The following is a 20,588-nucleotide window of genomic DNA, read 5'->3' as shown; positions in this document are numbered from 1 at the left end:
GCACAAGAGCAACATGACCACTCAGCCTGGTCACCAAGCATGAAGCCGGCCAGCTAGATGGTCGCACCAAGAAGCCGACTAGCCAGATGGTCGCACCAAGCAGCATACCTGCCAGAGGTCGGCAGAAGGGACCCGCACAAGCTCCAAGAAGTTCAGCCAATTCGCGGTCCGTGGACATGGGCCAACGAACTTCAACTTCTCAATTAATGGAATCGACAGAAAGAGGAAGTGAAGGTTGCGACGCTAACCCTGGGAGTTGAGTGACAAGAAGATAGTGTCCTAGGACTAGGACAAGACCAGGAAGACACGTGCAGAGTGCGCGCACTGCACGGGGAAGCCTGGCCAGGAAAGATGGAGAAGATCGGGCCAGGTCACGTCGTGAAGAGAAGAAGAGAGGCCACTGCCACTGAGAAAAGAGGGAAGAAGAAACCAGAGTGGCACACTGCCACAGCATGAAGAAGGAAGGAGAAATCTGAGTGGCATCCGCCCCTGGAAGAAGAAGGAAGGAGAAGTCGGAGTGGCACACTGCCACTGCAAGAACAAGTAAGGAGAAATCAGATTGGCATGCTGCCACTGCAAGAAGAAGCGGCCCCTGCGAAAAGAAGAAAGGTGACAGGCACTGGAACATCTGAGTGCATTGGAAGACAAGGCCTGGCAAGAGCACTGGCAGCACAGATCAAAGACAGCTACCAACGAGCCATCCACATAGCGATCGCAGAAGAGAGCAAGCTAGACTGTTGGCAACATCTACCTCTGGGGTTGAACGGAAGATTGGATGGCGAGACTGCTCAGGCCTCCGGAAGCCGAGGAACTGACCACCTCACACCAGTTCGTGGCAACCCAGGAAGCAGAGGCCTCAAGGGACTCTGGTGACAGCAAGTCCCGCACGGGAGACAGATCTACAGATGCGCGTCTGCAGGACCCTCGGGGATGAACGCCTCGCGAGCAAGGAAAAGAGTCGACAACTCAACCTTAAGGTGGAACTAGGACACAACGGTGAGGCTCGTGGAGCACCCTGCTCACGGCCCGAAGGCTATGGTAGAGCAACACGACCGACAACACCAGTCCAGTGAAAACCTGGTAAAGAGGTCCTCCTGGACGTCTTGTGAGAGAAGAACACCGGCGAGAGGGGCATCCTAGTGAGAGGGATGTTTGCACCTACTCTCTTCACCTGCCAAGAAACGCACTGAAGCCTGCCCGGAAACATCACAGAACCAGCGTGGAGAAAAGAAGCCAGAAGACAAATAACACCCATGTCATCCATCTCTCTCTTTAACTATTTCATCGTCACCAAGAGAGCAAAGCAAAAAGCAGGGCTGAGAACAGCGTCCAGACAGCACAGACAAAGAATGAACCTGCCGAACAACTGCGAACTGTGCCACAGAGAACTGTTGGTCCTGGAAGCAGGAACTACAATGCTTGCGGCCTGCAAGCAGCAAAAGACACTCTGTTGAAAACATAAGTCCTTTGTTACATTTTCGTGCCTTTTCTTTTCCCCACAGGATTTTGGACTTTCTCCGTTTGGTTTGATTTTCACCAATTTTGGGAGGGATGTATGGACCCAGAATCAGTTAGCATTCTAGTGCTAACAGTGTAATTACACTAAACACCCACCCACCACTGATGTCACTGGTCAGGTGACACAGCTCTAATAAAAGTGGCCGAGCGCACGTGCTCTGGGCCAGTTGCACTCAGTAACCAGTGTGTCTGTGTTGCAGTCCTTTCTCCAGCATGTGGGCCTAGGGCCCAACTCTACACTCCCTCTCGTTCAAGGGTTGCCCCCGCAATGCGGCAAAGCATTGGGTAACACTGCAGCTCACACGCACCCCTAGCTTGTGGAATCTCGGCAGCCAGCACGCCTCCGGGTTTAATACACCCTCTGCAGAGATCTGCGGGGAGTCTGCAAGTTTGCTTCCGGTCTGCTCTGCCTTTAATCCTTCTGACCGTTGATGTAAGGTGAATTAATGAATGAGTGCCCATTATTTACAGTACCGCCAAACGTAGAGCTATGCGCTATACGTGGTGTATCATCACAGTCTCTATTCAGATACAATAGATCAATGTTATTAATGCAGACACGCAAGCTACATGCTCTGCCCTAACTCCATTTGGCACTATGTCTGTTTCACTCCCAGACATCGCTCTGAAGCTTGCAAATGTCTCAGACATCACAGGCAGGCTGCAGTGCTCAGAATGTTTCCACCTATAGCACAACCCACAGACAAGTGCGCAAATGCACGTTCCAAAAAACACACCACACTATGGGGCCACACCAATGACAGATTTTGCGCGCTATAGATCCTGGTCACATTTCAAGCACGATACACAATAGAAATTACTTTTCTTATTTCAATAGGGAAAACTATTTATAATTGTGCTGCCTCTTGTCCGACACGAACTCTTTGCAGTTTTGTGGTGTACATACACACCGTTGAAGGACAAACTGGTGAATGTGGTTAGGGTGTAAAGGCTCTAGTCTAGGACAACATCTGTACGTGAACCGGATGTGAAGTCACTCTGGTCGAGTTCCAACCGGGCCAGCACGTCTGGGTGATCCCCTGACTTCGGTGCCTGTGAAGGTTGTAAATGCATGCACATGTGTACATGTTCTCTGCAGATGCACAATAGAAGAATTTTCAGAGACATCACCTAGGCATTCTGCAGTTTTTCACTTAAGCGAGCTTGCCTTTATTACATTTTTCCTACAGGCACTGGACTTGTAAATTTCTCGCCGATATGGCGGTCGGGCACTCATCTAGATTAAAAAGTTTACGCCTCACCACTTTCAAATGTTACCAGCCGCCACTGCCAGAGATGCATTATTCTCCTCTTTCATGGTGGAATGATTGTCTTCTGTTTTGTATTGCGGCTCTTTCATCTTAGTATAATGGGGATGACTCCTGTGAGTCCTTTTTTATGGATTTTATCAGGACTGTTGTTCTCTGATATTTCTTTATTGATGTGGAAAATACAGATTAGAAGCTTTTTGTCTAGTTTTTGACCGTTTTGGTCCACGTGTTCTCTTTCCCCTTAGAGTATAGATGATAGTATCTGATAACTCAGATGTTTTTTCCTCCTTTTTCCCTCAGGACTCAATTTTTTGGTGCCTATAGGGTGATTTTTTAATTTATATATTCTGATATTGATCCTAAGTACTTTTAAGAGTACTTTTAAGAGCCAGGCTTTTCTCCTACTATTCCTACGTACATTTAGTCGGTTGTTGGTACTGACCAGGATTCGTTCGCAGAGGGTATAGCTGTGGTATTTAATTCAAAAGTTAAGGAATCTGCTGCTAGATGACTATCAGATGTACAAGTTACTTACCTTTAGTAACATAACATCTGGTAGAAAAGCAGTCTAGCTGCAGATTTCTCAGCGCCCTTCTCATCCTCCCCGCTCGGCGAAAGACCTCTGAGACAAAGGGTTGTACCCTGTATCAATACTGGTTCTAATACCAGTGGTCGCTATCTCACATAAGGGTAACTCAACAAAAATATTATGGTTGTTTCATGGCTCTTGTATTGGAATGGTCATATCTCTCACTTCCATTGGTGAGTGGTCTGTAGGGTGGAGGGTGTTCCCCTTTTTAAGGATTGTTCTGCTTTAGGGTGCAGGGTTTCACATAGTCTAAGCATCGTTAATTTATGTGAGATTTTTACCTTAAACCCTTTGGATGATATTGGCATACCATTTCATATTGTTAGCAGTGGGTGTTTTTAAAGATTTGGATAATTTTTGGGCACACTGGTTCCACAGCCATTTTCTAGAGTAGTTCTGTGTTCTGACATTGAAGTTTTCACAAAAGAAACTGACCTCTGTGCGACAGAGGGGACTTATATGGCTCAATTGACGTCCTATCTGGAGACGACATTATCACAAAGGCGCACAATGCCCCCCTTCCTCCCCCGTCCCCCGGCGCGCAGAGGTACTGCTGAAAAAATATTCAGATCCAGACTGGTGAATGGGGAGAATTTAGCCGCAGATTCCTTAACTTTTAGACGGTGTCTCTACCGGATATTACGTTACTGAAGGTAAGTAACTTGTACATCGACGTCCAGGGACCTTCCTGTTCACCTTCGAAGATAGGCTTGACAACAATGTACAAAGTCCTTATCGGCTACAAGACCTTCCTCAATGCCTAACATAGGTATGGCACAGCTGTCACACTCTTTTTCAGCTGTGGCATTTCCTCATTCAACAGAAACACCTCTGATCGACATCAAGGTCTCACCATTTGGTGTCACAATTGCGGCCCTCAATGTCGTAGTAATATGCCACGTCAAAGTCCATGCTTTTGATGATGAAACAGTCCTCCGCATCGAAAAGACACATAACCCCGCCATCTCCGGTTATCTCTAAAAGACAGAGCATGACGTTGAACTCTCCTCCTCGACATCCAATGACATCCAGATGAAGATATCTTTATCATATTGGTCAGGATCATCTCAATGTTTGGACCCTTCATCACATGAAAAAGGAACACCCCAGTCTTCTGCCAAATCGGGCCATTATTCCTTGCCACTGGTTCCTTTACAACCTTTAAACATACCTCCAGTTAAACAACACTTGAGCGACCTCAATGTCACCAATTTGCAACTGGAAATCTCCATTACCTATTCAAACTTCCACCGAGATCTCAGTCTTCCAGGTGCTAATTAACTCAGTTGACTCCATCACAAACAGGTTCTCCGGATACTCCTCAACATTGTAAGCACCAACATCTCCACCTCGCTCTCCGTCTGGGGCATCTCCAGTTAATAATAATAATAATAAACAGAATTTTATTAAGCGCACAGCTACCCCCAACGGGGTGTCCCGGCGCTGAAGCAGACAGATCAGGGCCGAAGGAATGCAAGATTAGTCAATACGGCGAAATAACCATGTTTTCAGGGACTTGCGGAACTCAAGATCCGACTGGATCAAGCGTAGGTGAAGGGGGAGATTATTCCAACATTGAGTGGCACCCACCTCAAAGGATTTGCTTCCCATTCTGGTTTTTAAAAACCGAGGGGTGACAAGGAGGTGTTTATTATTAGACCGTAAGAGTCTAGCTTGATGATAGGGGCGGAGTCTGCTCCTTAGATATAAAGGTCCTAATCCATGGTAGGCCCGAAAGGCTACGGTCAAAGCCTTGAATTCTATTCTCTTAGCAATGGGCAACCAAGGAAGATGTCTTAAGTAGGAAGAGATGAAGTGACGAAGCGGGATCCCGCAGTTCAAGCGCGCCGCAGCATTCTGAACGGTCTGGAGTAGGCCTACTGAGATACCCAGATATAATCCATTACCATAATCCAGATGGGAGGTTAGCAGCGCATGGACCACTGTTTTATGAGATGCATTGGGCAAATAGTAATGAATTGTCTTATGGTTTTACTTTTACCAAAACAGGTGGCCGAGACCATCTGGACCTGCGTAGACAGGGACAAATGCTAGAGTCTTAATCAAGTCCTTGGGTAGAGGTGCAGTGTCTAACTCAGCAGGCCACCACAAAATTGAAGAGAGGGGGGATGGTTGGTTAAATAATAAGATGTCAGTCTTATCCGCGTTGAGTTAAAAAAAACTACGGTCCATCCAGGCCGCAGTCTTTAAGAGGCTCAAAAGTGGAGGCGGACACATCCAAAAAGGTGAACAACAGCTGGGTGTCATCCGCATAAGATATTATTTTGATCCCACTTTTAGAGATCAATTCAGCCAGAGGGGTCAGGTAAATATTAAAAAGAAACGGGCTCAGGGCTGAGCTTAAAGGGTTTGACAGGGAAGTGAAAGGGTGGGTCCGGACCTGTTGTTTGCGATCAGATAAAAAAGATGATAACCACTTAAGCATTGTTGCATGGATACCTGTTTCCCTGAGACGATTCAAGAGGATAGCGTGGGAAACGGTGTTGAATGCTGCAGATAAATCTAGCTACACCAACACCGCTTTGGATCCTCCATCTACTGCCCAGCGAATTGAATCAGCCATTTCAGTCAATGCCGATTCCGTGCTGTAATCAGAGCAAAATCCAGATCGAGAGTCATAAAAAAGATCATTAGTCTCAATAAAGCCGGCCAATTGCTGATACACAAGTTTTTCTAAGGTCTTTGCCGGAGCAGGTAAGAGCGAAATAGGTCGAAAGTTGCTAGTAATTGCAGGGTCAGCATTCACTTTTTTAGGTCTCGGTCTGATCCAGCGCATGCGCTGATCTGGCCGAGACATTTAGTAGCTGCTTTGAAAAGTGCTAATTTCCCGGCGAACAGCTTACTATCACACGCACAAGCGCGCGTGTGACGTGCACAGCTGCCATCGTGCACAGCTGCCATTTCCCTTCTTTTTTTGCGCATGTGAAGGCCCTCCCTTACTACGCGCGCCTCGCTTCAATGCCCGCGTCACTCTGCTGGCCTTTCTCTTTCACAGCCGCGCGGCGTTACTATTACTGCATTGTTTCTTTCTGTAAGCTCTTGTTTGGACTGTGTTTATGTGGCTTGTTTTAAATTGCTTTGGGGATAGAACTGTTTCTTTTAACTTAGGAAAAGCCACACGAGGGCGCTCTATTCCTTGTAATTAAAACCATTGTGTGATGCTTTATTACTATTTTCTTCATTTTGGCATTTTTTCACATTCTGATGGGGAGCACATCATTTTGCGTTATGTTCCTGGAGAGAAGAATTCAAAGAGAAACTTTCAATGATAAACTTTGCTTTTACAAGTAAAAAACAGATGGAGTGTTGGCTTTCTGCCAAAAATAGCAGGAAGGACGTTCACCACCCCACCTACCGCTCCCCTATCCGACCCACCCCTAGGCGAGAACATCAAGGACGCTTGCGTGGTAAGTCTGACTGGACACATTGAGCGTTTTAAAGGATCCTGATCGGCTCCCGTACTTGCACGAGACATTGAGGAATCGGGTAACTACTAGTGCGGGCACTAGGGGATGCTTGCTCCCTGGTCCGACTGGGCCCGACCCTCATCCAGACGGGGACACGTACCTCTGGTACTGCCTGTGCAGGGGCCAGGCACCTGTCGCTCGCTCCCGGGGTGAATGCGGACCTCACTGCCTCCTGAGAGCCATTATACGCTCTCTCTCGAGTTAGGGATTATTTGGACACTCATTACCTATGCTTGACTTACTGAATAAGTAGCAGGCCTAACTTTTCCTAATCCCTCAGTGGCCAATTCACAACGGGCGCGCCATATCCCAGGTTACTGTGGTGCAGTGACCAACGGCGTAACAGAAAATGTAGAGGCTAACCACTCTGCAGAGCGGTCCGGGCCCCTCCAGCCCCCCGCCCCTCAGATATTCACAGACCTTCGGTTAAATGAGTATCTCCAGCGCTACAGGTACTAATGGGTCCCACGTTCCTAACCGCACCCCTATGTTTGACTGATCCCTTGTACTTGACCAACAGAAATAAGAAAAAAAAATCTGCTTTCGCCATATGACTTGGTACTATACAAATCTTCATTAGAGTGAGGAGTTATATTTGACGGTGCAGGAAAAGTAATTTGTATGTGTACTAAGTACCACAATGCCCAAGAATTTTCTGAATGTTGTGAGCCCTCTCAACCAATCATGACAACACCAATACAACTGCTTCGGTGCTTACAAATATGCACACGTTTGGAATGCTTCTTAACAATGTATACAACCCCAACAGATCGCACATCAGTGCAGGCGTCTATCTATGAGACATAATCTCAAAAACGTCACAGTACATATCAACCCTTCCACCCGCCTCCCCACACACATATATACCTATTCTACCTCAATCCAGTACACCACAGGCAAATTAAACCTCTTCACATTGTATAATGCTAAAAGCAAATCTACAAACCATCACCAATTAACAACTCAGGCTGTGCCCTACACATGACACATATGCAAGCTTTCTCCCCTATAAACTGTTGGTAACACATTTTCATACTTACACTGTTCAACTCACACTTCACATTACAAAGCACACCCAACAGCAGACAACATGCCCTTCAACCACCGTACCCAACACAACTTATTTTATTAATAAAAATCACCATAAAACATCAATAGGCAAACACCCACCTTAGCATGACAAACTCAGAGAACCACTCCACAGATACCAAACCAGACCTAATTACACAATTTATCACATCACTCATACAACAACCCACACAAAGGAATATACAGAAAGCCGCACTCACAAACGTCACTCAACACTACACAACAACCCTTACACTTACCTGCATCACATGCACACACGTATCACAAAGCACACCCTAATCCAACATCACCGCATCCACAGCTGACCTCACGGACACAAGAAGCACTCACACCGTAGCTGCATACACTACAACCATTCTACCAAACAAAAGCATAACTTAAGATACCACACAGCTGTGAAAGACGTTCACTTCCAAACAACATGCACCATCAACCCTACCTTGAAAACTGGTGTGAATCGTGATTCTTTTAGTTATGCTTCAGCTTATAGTAATACATTTGGGCAACTGGACAGGAAGCAATCAGTCGAATATCTGAAATCAAACTTCGCCCTACCAGCGATCTATGGCGTGGAAAGTCAATATTTTTATATTCTACCCATGCTATGATAGTGAATTGGTTTGAACTCAGGACAGGTAGTGTATTTCAACCACTTGACCAGACACAGAAAAACAACTACTTAATATGAAATCGTTTGGTGTCTTCCCATCTGTAGGGTGGTTTATGGGCCTCTTTTGCGTGCACATTAAGTTAGCTTGGCTTATTAGGAGTTTAAACGCCATTTTACCTTTTGCTGCTTTTTTGCACACAACACTCCTTAGCTGTTTTTGCAGAGTTAGCTTTCACGAAGGTCTATACATGAGAAAAGGTTTGTTTTTCGACATCTTTAGACATACATCGTGCCCCCAGTCTGTGAGTGCTGAGCCGCCAAGGTTAACATAACGTGCAAGCCTGTTTATCGGCGTGTCCGTGTAACACATTCTAGACACAACAATTTGACAGCTGCAAGCCAAGTAGGATCCTGGTGCCTTTATCATAGCACAATTGCCAGAATTGAACACACTTGGAAGATTCCAGGCATGCAGAGAGACAAACCGATCCTGATGTAATTTACACTTACTGAGCGGACAGGTAAATGGGGTCCCCCTAAGAAAGCTCAAGAGACCTTCTATATTTCCAGTATTGGGGTGCCTTTCGTAGATTCACATGCCTGAATCATTACCCGTCGTTGGAGTGGGAGTCCCACGGTACATAAAAAAGCAATAATTTGTATATAAGAAACCAAAACCCTTGGCAATAACCAACCAGGAAGTAAAGTAGCCCTAAGCTACAGTGGAAAAACTTCCACACTCATGACTATCCTAGTCATTTTGTATAGACCAAACTACAGCCAATCAGGGGCCAGCACCCACCAAAATGTTCTCCCCAGAGACTCAGGCTCTCAGATTTTGTACCGCACGTCGTGTGAAAGGGAGTCTCCCTGAGCTTTGCTCAGCACTTCTCAACCTGACTGGTTTTTACTCCTATTTTTGGAATGGCTTCTTCAAAATCTCTCTTCAGACCATGTGAGTCGTGTGGATAGCTTAGGCTTTTTAAAGTAGATCTCCACAAAAAGTGCATTTATTGCCTATATCCAGACCATGAGGTAAAGGATTGTAAGATCCTTAGGACCTTTCCTCAGAAGACCCTCAGAGACAGGGAAGGTCGTCTTCTACTATGGTTGCAGAAGATTAAGGACCAGGGTAATTCTCTATCTGAGGTAGGGAGTCTGGCTTCGGGGTCTACTGTATCTTCCAGAAAGAGAAAGATTGAGGAAGAGGTATCTTCTCCTGGGTCTAAGGTGTTGAGAAAAGCTAAGGATTCTAGCTTGCCTTACTCTTATACGGCTAAAAAGGCTTCTCCACCTTCTAAATCTGGTCCTAAATCGCCCCCGAGAAAGTCTGCTAAGTCTTTACGATCTAAAAGACTGTCAGAGAAAAAGTTACCTCAGAAAAAGACCTAGTCGACGACCTCACCGTCGACGGGTCTTGTCTACAGTATTTCCTCCATGTCGACGGTTACTTTCTCTTCGCCAAGGCCTCAGATTTTGATGTCGTCGGCTTCTTCACCATCGACAATGGTTTTGGTTTCAGTGAGACCCATCTCGTAGAAGATTCAACCATCAAGCGTCGACGTTCCTTCGTCGTCGAAGATAAAGAAGATATCGTCGACAAGTGCATCGTCGACGAAGATTAGCCCGTCGACGAAAGTCATCCGGTCGACGGGTCCATCGTCAACGGAAGCAGCTTTGCCGTTGACGACCGCACCGTCGACGAGAAGTCCATCGTCGTCGAAGATTCCACCATCGTCAAGTACCTCGTCGACGAGAATTCTACTGTCGTCGACCGCTTCGTTGTCGACGAAGACTACATCGTCGTCGAAGGCTTTGTCGACGAAACTTACCTCGTCATAGACAACATCGTCGATATTAAAGAAAAACGTCGACCAAGCATGCAATATCCTCGTCGACGATACCGTCGACGGTGGGTCCGTCGACGCCTCTTCTGTCATCATGTACGGATCTGCAGGTTTGGTCCGCTGCTCCGCCTGCTGCCTCTTTTACCTCACCGTCGACTGGAGTTTCCTTATTACAAAGAAGAGGCTGTACTCTACCGCCTCTTTCACCCCTAAAGTTGCCTGAGCAGCTTCTATATTCAGAGGAAGATGATGATCAGGAGCAATCTGATGAGGACGACAGTTTCCGAGCAGCCAGAAGTCCGTCAGAACTATTGATAAAGATGCACAAGGAAGATCACGAAGAGGAAGAGCATTTTCCTGCACCAGTTGTTTAAGCCCCTGCTGCAGTACTAACAGCACATATGCCATTAGACCTCCTTAACAATTTACAATATATGTTAAATGACTATTACCGTCGGTTCCCTCCGTCTGAGTCGGCAGAGTCTCTTCTGGCGACACCCATGCCTCAAGCACCTGCCTCCGCCTTGAGAGTCCCAAGACAGACTCCTTTGACAACAGTACCTGAGGTACGTTCTTCAATTCCTCCTTCTCCGGCACAATCCCACCATACGCAGGACTGTAACACCACTGATGCAGACAGAGAGGAAGGAGAGGTTGACGATCAATCCGTAATGTCTGAGTGGGATAATTATCAGACGCAGACCCCATCACCTACTGCTACTCATACTGCAGACTCTCCACCTGTTGATATTGGAGGATTCCATCTAGTAATAGAAAGAGCGACAAAGAGTTTCCAGATTACTATGGATGCTAAACAGGAGGATAGTTTTTTATATGACTTTAAAGATCAGCCACACAAACAAGTGAGGACAATCCCGATTAATAGATTTCATTTGGAAGGAGGGCCTGAAAGTCACGTCCACTCCAAATTCTTTACCCGCAGTTTTACCTCGAATTGACAAAAAGTACAAGGCGCCCATTACATCACCTGCAAGCCTTATCGGACAAACAAAGACAGTCCGTTGTCACTCAAGCGGCACAGAGAAGAGCTAGAAACCCGTCCTCACAAGTGACCGCCCCACCTGACCGAGATGGTAGACGTCTTGGCTCCATCAGCAAAAAGGTGTCAACGATAGCTGCGACTACAATCCGGGCAGCAAATTCCCTAGAAATCCTAGGGAGATATGATAGACAGATGTTGTCAGATATATCTTTATATCTCAAAGCTTCCGGAACCGGAGAGGTCTGAAGCAAAGAAGGTGTTCCATGAAGGGGAGTGCGTCTCTGCAGAGATGATTGACGCAGCTGTGGATGTGGCAACCACAGGCTTCCGACAATTGGCGGGTGCAGCAGTGCTAAGGAGACAGGGTTGGCTAAAGTCAACTTCCTTTCGGCAAGAAGTCCAGGCAAAGATAATAGATATGCCTTACGACTGAGAATATCTATTTGGCCAGCACATTGATGAGGCTTTGCAGGCCATAAAGAAAGATACAGACACTGCAAGGTTGCTGGGAAACATGCAATTTCGTAAATCGTCCTTTCTTGCCGCCAAAGGACGCGGGTCTTATTCAAATAGAGGAGGATATTCTCAGCAACGCTCGTACCAATCATCACATGGTAACCAGCGATATCAGCCGTATAAATAACAAACATACGGACAGCGAGGCAACAACTTTTCGCAAGGAAAAAGAAAGTCCTCCTATCGGGGACGAGATTCCTCTAAGAGGCAATGAGAACTGCCACCTGCCACCACATCTGCCAGTACCAAGGTCAAAAGTGGAGGAAGAATATCCCATTACTTATCAAATTGGTCCAAGATTTCTACGGACAAGTGGGTCCTGGATATAGTGGCCAGAGGACACGCTTTAGAATTTGTCAAAATCCCTCCAAATTCACCTCCAAAAGGTCCGCCACCAGCTCACCTCAAAGAGCTTCTTTCCCAAATAAATATAATGATTCGGAAGGGTGCAATCAAAAAAGTTCCTCAATTACTTAGAGGAAGAGGTTTCTATTCGAGGTTCTTCCTCTTACGTAAGAAAACAGGAGAATGGCGCCCCATTCTTGACCTACGCGCCCTCAACAAATACCTCAAGAAGATGTCCTTTCGGATGTTAACACTTTAAGAAATCCTCCAGCTTCTTTCCCAAGGCGATCACATGGCTACCCTAGATCTTCAAGATGCCTACTTTCATGTGCCCATTCTCCCCAGGCACAGGAAATTCATGAGGTTCAGAGTGGCTGGCAGGGACTTTCAATTCAAGGTTCTCCCGTTTGGGCTTCGTTCAGCGCCCTGAGTATTTACAAAGATATTAGCCCCAGTGGCGGCACATCTTCACTTGGAAGGCATTAAAATCTTCCCGTATTTAGACGATTGCCTTATCAAGGCCAGTTCTTTAAGAGCAACAAGAGTACATGTCCAAAGATGCCTCTCGCTCTTCCAGTCTCTGGGACTTTCAATCAATTTCAAGAAATCCCATCTTCTTCTGTCACAAAAGATATTGATTCTGGGAGCAACATTAGACCCTCTCCTCACCCAAGCCTTTGTCTCAAGAGAAAGACAACTCAAGATTTGCAAGATGGCCCACAACTTGCGGCAAAAAGAGTACGTTTCAGTACGAATGAACAAGTCATTCTTCAGGATGCGATCATCCTGCATCCCTCTCATACTCAACTGCCGTCTCCGGATGAGACCTTTCCAAGAGGAACTCAGTCTCCAATGGGTTCAAGTGTCAGGGTCGTTTGACGACAGGATCGCCATAACCTACCGTATGAGAGAAGCTTTTCTATGGTGGATCCAAAAAGAGAATCTGCAAATAGGGCTTTCATTCCTAACGGAGATACCATCACCACGGATGCTTCCCTGGAAGGGTGGGGGGACACCTACAGGGAATGACCATCAATGGGAAATGGAATACACATCAAAAGAAGTGGCACATCAACCTCTTAAAGTTGAGAGCAATTTTTCTGGCCCTGAAATCTTTTCGGACTGTGATACACGGATCCACAGTTCTAATTAGGACAGACAATACAACAAGTATGCATTACTTGAACAAACAAGGGGGTACAAGATCGGCCCTTCTTTCTCAGGAGGCCCAGGAGATTTGGAGTTGGGCTCTGCGTCACAGGATCAATCTGTCAGCAACACACGTTCCAGGAATGTCCAATGTCCTCGCCGATTCTCTCAGCAGAGCGACCGCGACAAATCACGAATCAGCCGACTCTGGACAGAGTTTTTCAAATGTGGCGTCATCCCGACCTGGACTTATTTGCGACGAAGCAGAACCACATATGCCCATACTTTGCAAGTTGGATTCCCCACAAGGATTCATGCGTAGAAGCACTTTCGATGAACTGGTCTCAGATATTTGCATACGCTTTTACGCTGATTCCTTTGTATCCCAGGGTCATCCGGAAAATGAAAAAGCAACCATGCCGCCTCATCCTCATCTCGCCCAGGTGGCCTCGCCAATATTGGTTCACCGAGCTACTACTTCTCTCGGAGTGCAATCCCATACAACTTCAAGCACTACCAAATCTTCTAACAATACAAGAGGGCCAAATTTGTCATCCGGACCCAGCTTCCTTGAAATTAGCAGCTTGGCTCCTCAACACGTTGAATTCGCCCATCTGGATATCCCAGAGGATTGTAAAGAGGTTTTAGCCAATGCTAGAGCGCCTGCTACTATTAAAACTTACAATCTTAAATGGAAAAGGTTTTGTGCCTGGTGTCTCACGGCCAATTTACATCCACTCCATGTGAAGCCAGAACAGATCTTACTGTTCTTTCTTCAATAGCTAAGCCTGGCTTGTCTCATTCCACACAAAGTATTTTTAGCGGCCATCTCCAGATTCCATCAAGATGGCTCTAATTCTCTGTATTCCAATAGAATAATTTAGCAATTCTTCAAAGGTCTTTTCGAATGTTCCCGCCTGTTCGGCGTCCACCTCCTTCCTGGTACTTTAATGCGGTACTCGCCCAACTCATGCGTCACCCCTTTGAGCCTATTCATAAAGTGGATCTGGAAGTTTTCTCTCCTTCTAGCTCTAACATCGGCACGTAGAGTCAGTGCCATTGAAGCCTTCACCATCAAATCTCCGTTTTTACAGCTCACTTCAAATTCGGTGGTACTACGTACCAATCCAAGCTACATGCCTAAAGTTCCATCCGACTTTCATCTTAATGAGCCGGTGCTTTTAAAGACATTCTTTCCTAATCCACAAACGAGAGCGGAGAAGGCCTTGCATTCCCTGGACATCAGAAGATGTCTTAAATTTTACCTTCAACCAAGTGCTACATTGCGTAAAACAGATCAGCTCTTTGTAGCATACGGAAGGATACGTCAAGGATTACCTGTATCTAAACAGACCATAGCCCAATGGGTGTCCTCAGAAATTAGTCTGTCAGCAGCAAGCAGGAAGACTATTGTAGTCATTGCCAAGAGCGCATTCTACGACAGCGGTCTCCTCCTCAACAGCCCTCTTTGCTGGAGTGACTCCATCATATCTGCAGAGCGGCAACCTGGACCAGCACACATACCTTCACTAAGCACTATTGCTTGGCTACTGCCAGCGATGCAGATACTTCAGTGGGACAAGCAGTGCTTCGCAATCTTTTTAAGTAAGGTGAGCCTCGGTTCTCCCTCCTCCTCTATGCTCTTCTAGACGCTTATGTTTCATGTAATATTGTTTGCAAAGTGTACATATGCATAGGAATGCAAAAAAGCGTCTATGAGCAGGATGGTGTGTACTGCTCTTTACTCTGATTCAGGCATGTGAATCTATGAAAGACACCCCAATACTGGAGAAGAACAATAGTTACTTACCTGTAATCTGTGGTTCTCCAGTATTGGTGTCTTTCATAGATTCACATGCACCCGCCCACCTCCTGTGCCAGAAAATCTGAGGGCCTGAGTCTCTGGGGAGAACATTCTGGTGGGTGCTGGCGCCTGATTGGCTGTAGTTTGGTCTATACAAAATGACTAGGATAGTTATGAGTGTGGAAGTTTTTCCACTGTAGCTTAGGGCTACTTTACTTCCTGGTTGGTTATTACCAAGGGTTTTGCAGGTAGATTCATCATTGAAACATCGGCTCACAAAGGGACAGATTCTGAGAATCTGGCCCTTTGCGAGCGCAATTTTTGCATTTGGGATTCATCATCCCAAATGCAAAAATCGGTAATTGCGAATTTGCTAAATTGCGAGGAATTACATTTAAGGAATCTCTATTTGAGATTCCTTAAATGCAATTCATTAGCCATTTTTAAATTGCGAAATCGCAATTTCGGGCCGCTATTTACCGCAAGGTCAAACCTCGTGGTAAATAGCGAAAACTTGCTTTTAAATGCATTTTTCTAATTTGCATGTTGCACACACACATGCCCTTTGGACATGTGTGTGCGCAACACCAATGTAGATTACATTTCAGTGGTGCTACAGGCGCCCCTAGCACCCTTAAGGAATGAGTAGGAATCGAAATTTATTTAGCGATTCCTACATGAATCCCGTTTTGCAAGTCCTTAATAGCGATTCCTTAATAATCGCTATTAAGGACTCGCAAAACGGGACTTTGATAAATCTAGGGGATGGTTTCTTATATACACATTATTGCTTTTTTATGTACCTTGGGACTCTCACTCCGACGACTGGGAATGATTCAGGCATGTGAATCTATGAAAGACACCAATACTGGAGAACCACAGATTACAGGTAAGTAACTATTGTTCTTTTATAATACATAGTTCCTAGATAGGGAGTGTGCTTCAAATAGGCACTCTTATCACCTGTTTTCACTATCATTGTAAAATGATTCCTACTTTTGTATTTTATGGAATTGTAACCATGCTGACCGTATTATTCTTAATCATATGTATGCTTATGTTGATTAAAATATTGCGCTTGAGATCACGTCGTTAAAATAAATGTTTTAACCTCTATTTTACTCCTGTTGTGGACTGGTTCTCACTTCCCACCATTCCTGAGATGGTCGTAAGTCGCATATACAAGGTTGTCTAATCATTGGTTTCATTGCTATAGAACGAAGAGCTAATGTGACACTGATTGCTAGTCTGGTAGGGGATTTTGGGTACTAAGGTGAGTTTTGGCACACCCTAATTCACTGAGGTCCTAAGTCTCTATGCACAGTTCTGTGTCTGAGCAGAATCCCTGTAACACATCCTTTGTGGAAGGGCTGCCTGGAAGGGGGTTGTGTGGATTCTCCACAACTCAGAAACAGGAAGAAAATAGTGGCTGCAGAGATAGTGGCTGGGAGAAAGGCAGTAGTGCTGGCAGGTAGACACACTTCCAGATATGCAGCTCTATTCCAAACAATGCATTTCAATAATATTCACAATACCCCATATGTCTTGGGAGGGGCAAAAGAGAACAAGGAAAAAGGAATTGCTGCATTTTACAGCAGAGGGGTTGGTAGATCTAGCACTTGAGGTAAAGCCACGCTGTACCCTCAAATCTGGAAACAGGCTTGAAGATGATTGTCCCTCCATTTCAAAGGTTGCATTGTTTTGGACCCCTCTTCTACCAGCAGCAGGTGATCACTCTCATGGGAAACATTGTAATTTAAAGCTGTATTTCTGTAGTCCTGAGCGTTTGATTCTTGTTTGCTGGTTCTTCAACTTTATCTCTAGTCCCTCGTATCTCCGCTTGAACATCTCTTTTTGGTCTGCTATCTAGCTGTTCTTACTCCGAATACTCCTTCTGTTGACCAACTGGCTAGCAGAGAAAAATTGCATGGATATGCAATCTTAAGCTGTTTACTACTTTCTGATATGTCCTCATGGATGCCTGTAGTTTGTTGCCGAAGCCCAAGTGGAAATGTCCATTGCTCATTGTCTTAGAGATTTCTTGATTGCCGAAAAGCACTACCTCCATTTGACAGACAGCTTTCCACTGCTAAGTACCAAAAGTAGGGTCTCTAGTTGGAGACCTTTGATGCCACAGTACTGTGTGGTTCTGAGTTTGTTATTGCCTGAGGCGTGATCAAAGTTTAGAAGATACTAATAGGAATGGTAGAACAGCTAGCAAAAGCCGCTGATGAAGTACAAGTTGATTTTGCAGCCTAAACAGCATGCAGTTACGTGATATACGCTCAGTTCGAAACACCCTGCATTGACTGGTCATTGTATTTTGGAATTCACCCAAACTTGTGATCTGTGAGTTTTTAGTTTTCTTCATATGCCTCTCTATATATGTGGTGTATTCGGCTTTTATTCTCTCTGATGTTTTGCTAATGAGGTGATTGAGGCAAAGGGATAGAAAATGATTCAACCAGAATCACACAGTTTGGTCAAGTGGGGAATTCGGATTGGAACTTTGGTCTGTAGGTTCCACCTTACACACTAGACCGCATCTTCCATACATTCGTATGAAAATGTTTCTCATATCTTCCTGTTGTAGAGGCAGCAGTCTTATGTTGTACGCTCTCTTGGTTGTGGGCCCCCTTTGTTCAACAATGGCTGGTTTTAGCTAAATGCATTATTTACTTGTGACTGAGATAGCGTGCGCTTGGGGTCCACATCCTCCACCTCTTTCTCCAAAACACTGTGACAAAACATCAACTGGTGAAAGATTCATTCTTAGTTTGCTTTAGGAGAGCGGGGAAATGTGAGTTTGAAGGAGCTCACAAGTCATTGGCCCTTTGTGGTCTTTCAAGGGTGATACCCAGTCTATGTATGCATTATTTCCACAATTCCTGGAATCAGGAACACCACTAAACACTTCTCCTTTTCCTTTCTGCATGCTTGTTCTACATTCCCAGCTCTCTGGATACTATGCCCTCAGGAGAGTCGGCCACTGATCCAGGATGCACGTTCGGTACACATTTCGACACTTCCCACTGATTATGACAATAATTCCCACTGGGCCTGGGTTTTTTAGACTTTAAACGTCAAATGAAAAAACAAAACAATAGGTTTCCATTGTCCCAGTGCTGAACCTACATTTTGTATATTGCTGCACAACAGGAATAGAATTTCGGAGAAAGTGCCACTTGCCATTCCCAGAAGTATGGATGTAAACCTACACCTCGCAAGGCTTTCCAGACATACTTCTAGGCATGTTAGTAAAAAGTAAAAAAAATTGGAAAAGTAAGTTAGTTGAAGATGTAAATTGCAGCCCCTACTCTTGTTAGGTCTCGCCTTCGCAGCGTGCATGTGCTGCATAGGAGACCTTTAGCCGTTGTTCTGCTCTTTTTCGAAGCACATACTCGTGTTTGTGGCGGCATCCCCCTTGCGGGAGCGAGCAGGGAGTAGCGCCACACGCACGAGTATATGCTTAAAAAAAAAACAGACTGCGCGCGCAGTCCCTTTGTGACGTCCCTTTATTGCTTTCACCGGGCATTCATCTTCATTGTGCGAGAGCCTGCTGTCTTCCTTTCTGTAATGAGTGATTTATTGCTTTCCCCGAGCTCTCAGCTCTGTCGTGTGAGTGCCTGCCTGTCCCTCCTTCTCATGGCTCTCCCCAGGCTCCCAGTCCCGTTGTGTGCGTGCTTGTTGCCTGCCTTTTGTTATGAATGATTCACTGCTTTCACAAGACTCTCCTGTTGTCTGTGTGTGTGTGTGTGTGTGTGTGTGTGTGTGTGCTGCCTGCCCCTAGCTTCCTTTTTTGTAATTCCCTACTTTATATTTCTTCTTTTCTCGCTCTATTGCTGCCTGGCCCTAGCTTCTTTATTTCCTTTATAGGTCTCGCCTACGCAGCGTGCATGCGCTGCATAGGAGGGCCTTTAGCCGTCGCTTTTCACTTTTTCAAGCACTGCACTTGTGGCGGCATCTACCTTGCGGGAGCGAGCAGGGGTGGGCCACAAGCACGAGTGCAGAGCTTGAAAAGTGAAGCCTGCTCTTCTAAGCGCGCATGCGCCTCTCCTCGCCCACAAGTCCCGGCCACTCACTCTCTCCACCCTCTCCTTTTTTGCTTGACCTTCTCTTGCGCGCTCCTTGTTTCCTTGTATGCCGGTGCATCATTCTATGACCGCATATGGTGTTTTTTTATCAGAAGGCTTAATTGTGAAGACACACTACACAAGAAATAATATCACTCGTTAAATTAAGCGTACTCCATGGTGCTTTTTTGTAATGCCCTGCTTTATATTTCTTCTTTTCTCGCTCTATTGCTGCCTGCCCCATCTTCCTCTTTTGTAATACCCTACTTTATATTTCTTCTTTTCTCGCTCTGTTAAGGTTAACAAAGCTAATAGCTCCGTCTACACACTTTTAAGGCCCCAAAGGTGAGACCTATTGGCTATGCCAATGCTTGTTTAGGATGGGCAAGAGTAAAGCATGATTAGAAGCTGCAGGGTAGATACCCTGACTAAGTGAAGTGTTCCAAATGAAGTTCAGATGTGGATTAAGGAGTTCTGCAAGGGCGCTTTATTGTTTAGCTGGCAAAGAGTCACTTGGAGAACCTGATTTGCATTTCTGCAACTCAAGGAGAGCGGCTTCTGCAGAAACATCGGCAAAATCTGAAAACATCGAATGATCTTCCGTGCAGGTCAATATAGGTTAAGATCATGTTTCAAGAGGCCCTGGTCAGGGGAGCATCTTAACATCCAAGTTGATACCCACGCAGCCATCAGGTTCTGTAAGACTAAAAACCGTGCAACCTAGAGCTACACAGAGGCCTCTTTTACCTCTTGTTCCAGGTCTAATAGACATTGTTCAGGAAAAAGTCCTTACTCCAGCTACAGTAAAATCTGCAACTCGGAGGCTCTTAAAAAAATGCAAACCTCCACCACAAGATCCAGAATTTCTCAAAACTGATCCTAAACCGGATTCTGTAATTGTAACAGCAATGCAAAGAAGACATGCTTCTGCTCCAGGGACCATCGCACCTCCTGACATGGAAAGCAAAAGAATGTATGCTATTGGAAAGAAAATGTGTGGTATAGCATCTACACATTAATCCAAAGCCAATTCAGAAGCATTATTGGGCAGATATCATCTGGAGATTTGAGAAGGAATGAAATCTTTCATAGCTGACCTGCCGGATCACTGGCAGCAAGACTATCTGGAGAAGATCAAGGAGTGTGTCCTTATATCAAATCAGTCTATAAGCACCACCGTTGACTCAGTTAAGCGCTCTGCCACTGCTTTTTCATATGGCATTTCCCTACGGCGTACGTCCTGCTTAGACTTAGGGCCAGATGTACGGTACTTCATTTAGCGCCTC

At 45.5% G+C, this 20,588-nt stretch overlaps 1 protein-coding gene across 1 annotated transcript in view; it reads left to right on the top strand.

The window, feature by feature from the left end:
• Window positions 1–20,588, top strand: part of NLK (nemo like kinase) — a 933,583-nt gene that overhangs the window by 291,523 nt on the left and 621,472 nt on the right. The window lies entirely within an intron of this gene.

The sequence above is a fragment of the Lissotriton vulgaris genome, chromosome 2_1 (assembly GCF_964263255.1).
Source record: "Lissotriton vulgaris chromosome 2_1, aLisVul1.2, whole genome shotgun sequence".
Taxonomy (NCBI): domain Eukaryota; kingdom Metazoa; phylum Chordata; class Amphibia; order Caudata; family Salamandridae; genus Lissotriton; species Lissotriton vulgaris.
The sequence above is the reverse complement of the archived record's forward strand: the minus strand, read 5'-3'. Positions and strand labels throughout refer to the sequence as shown.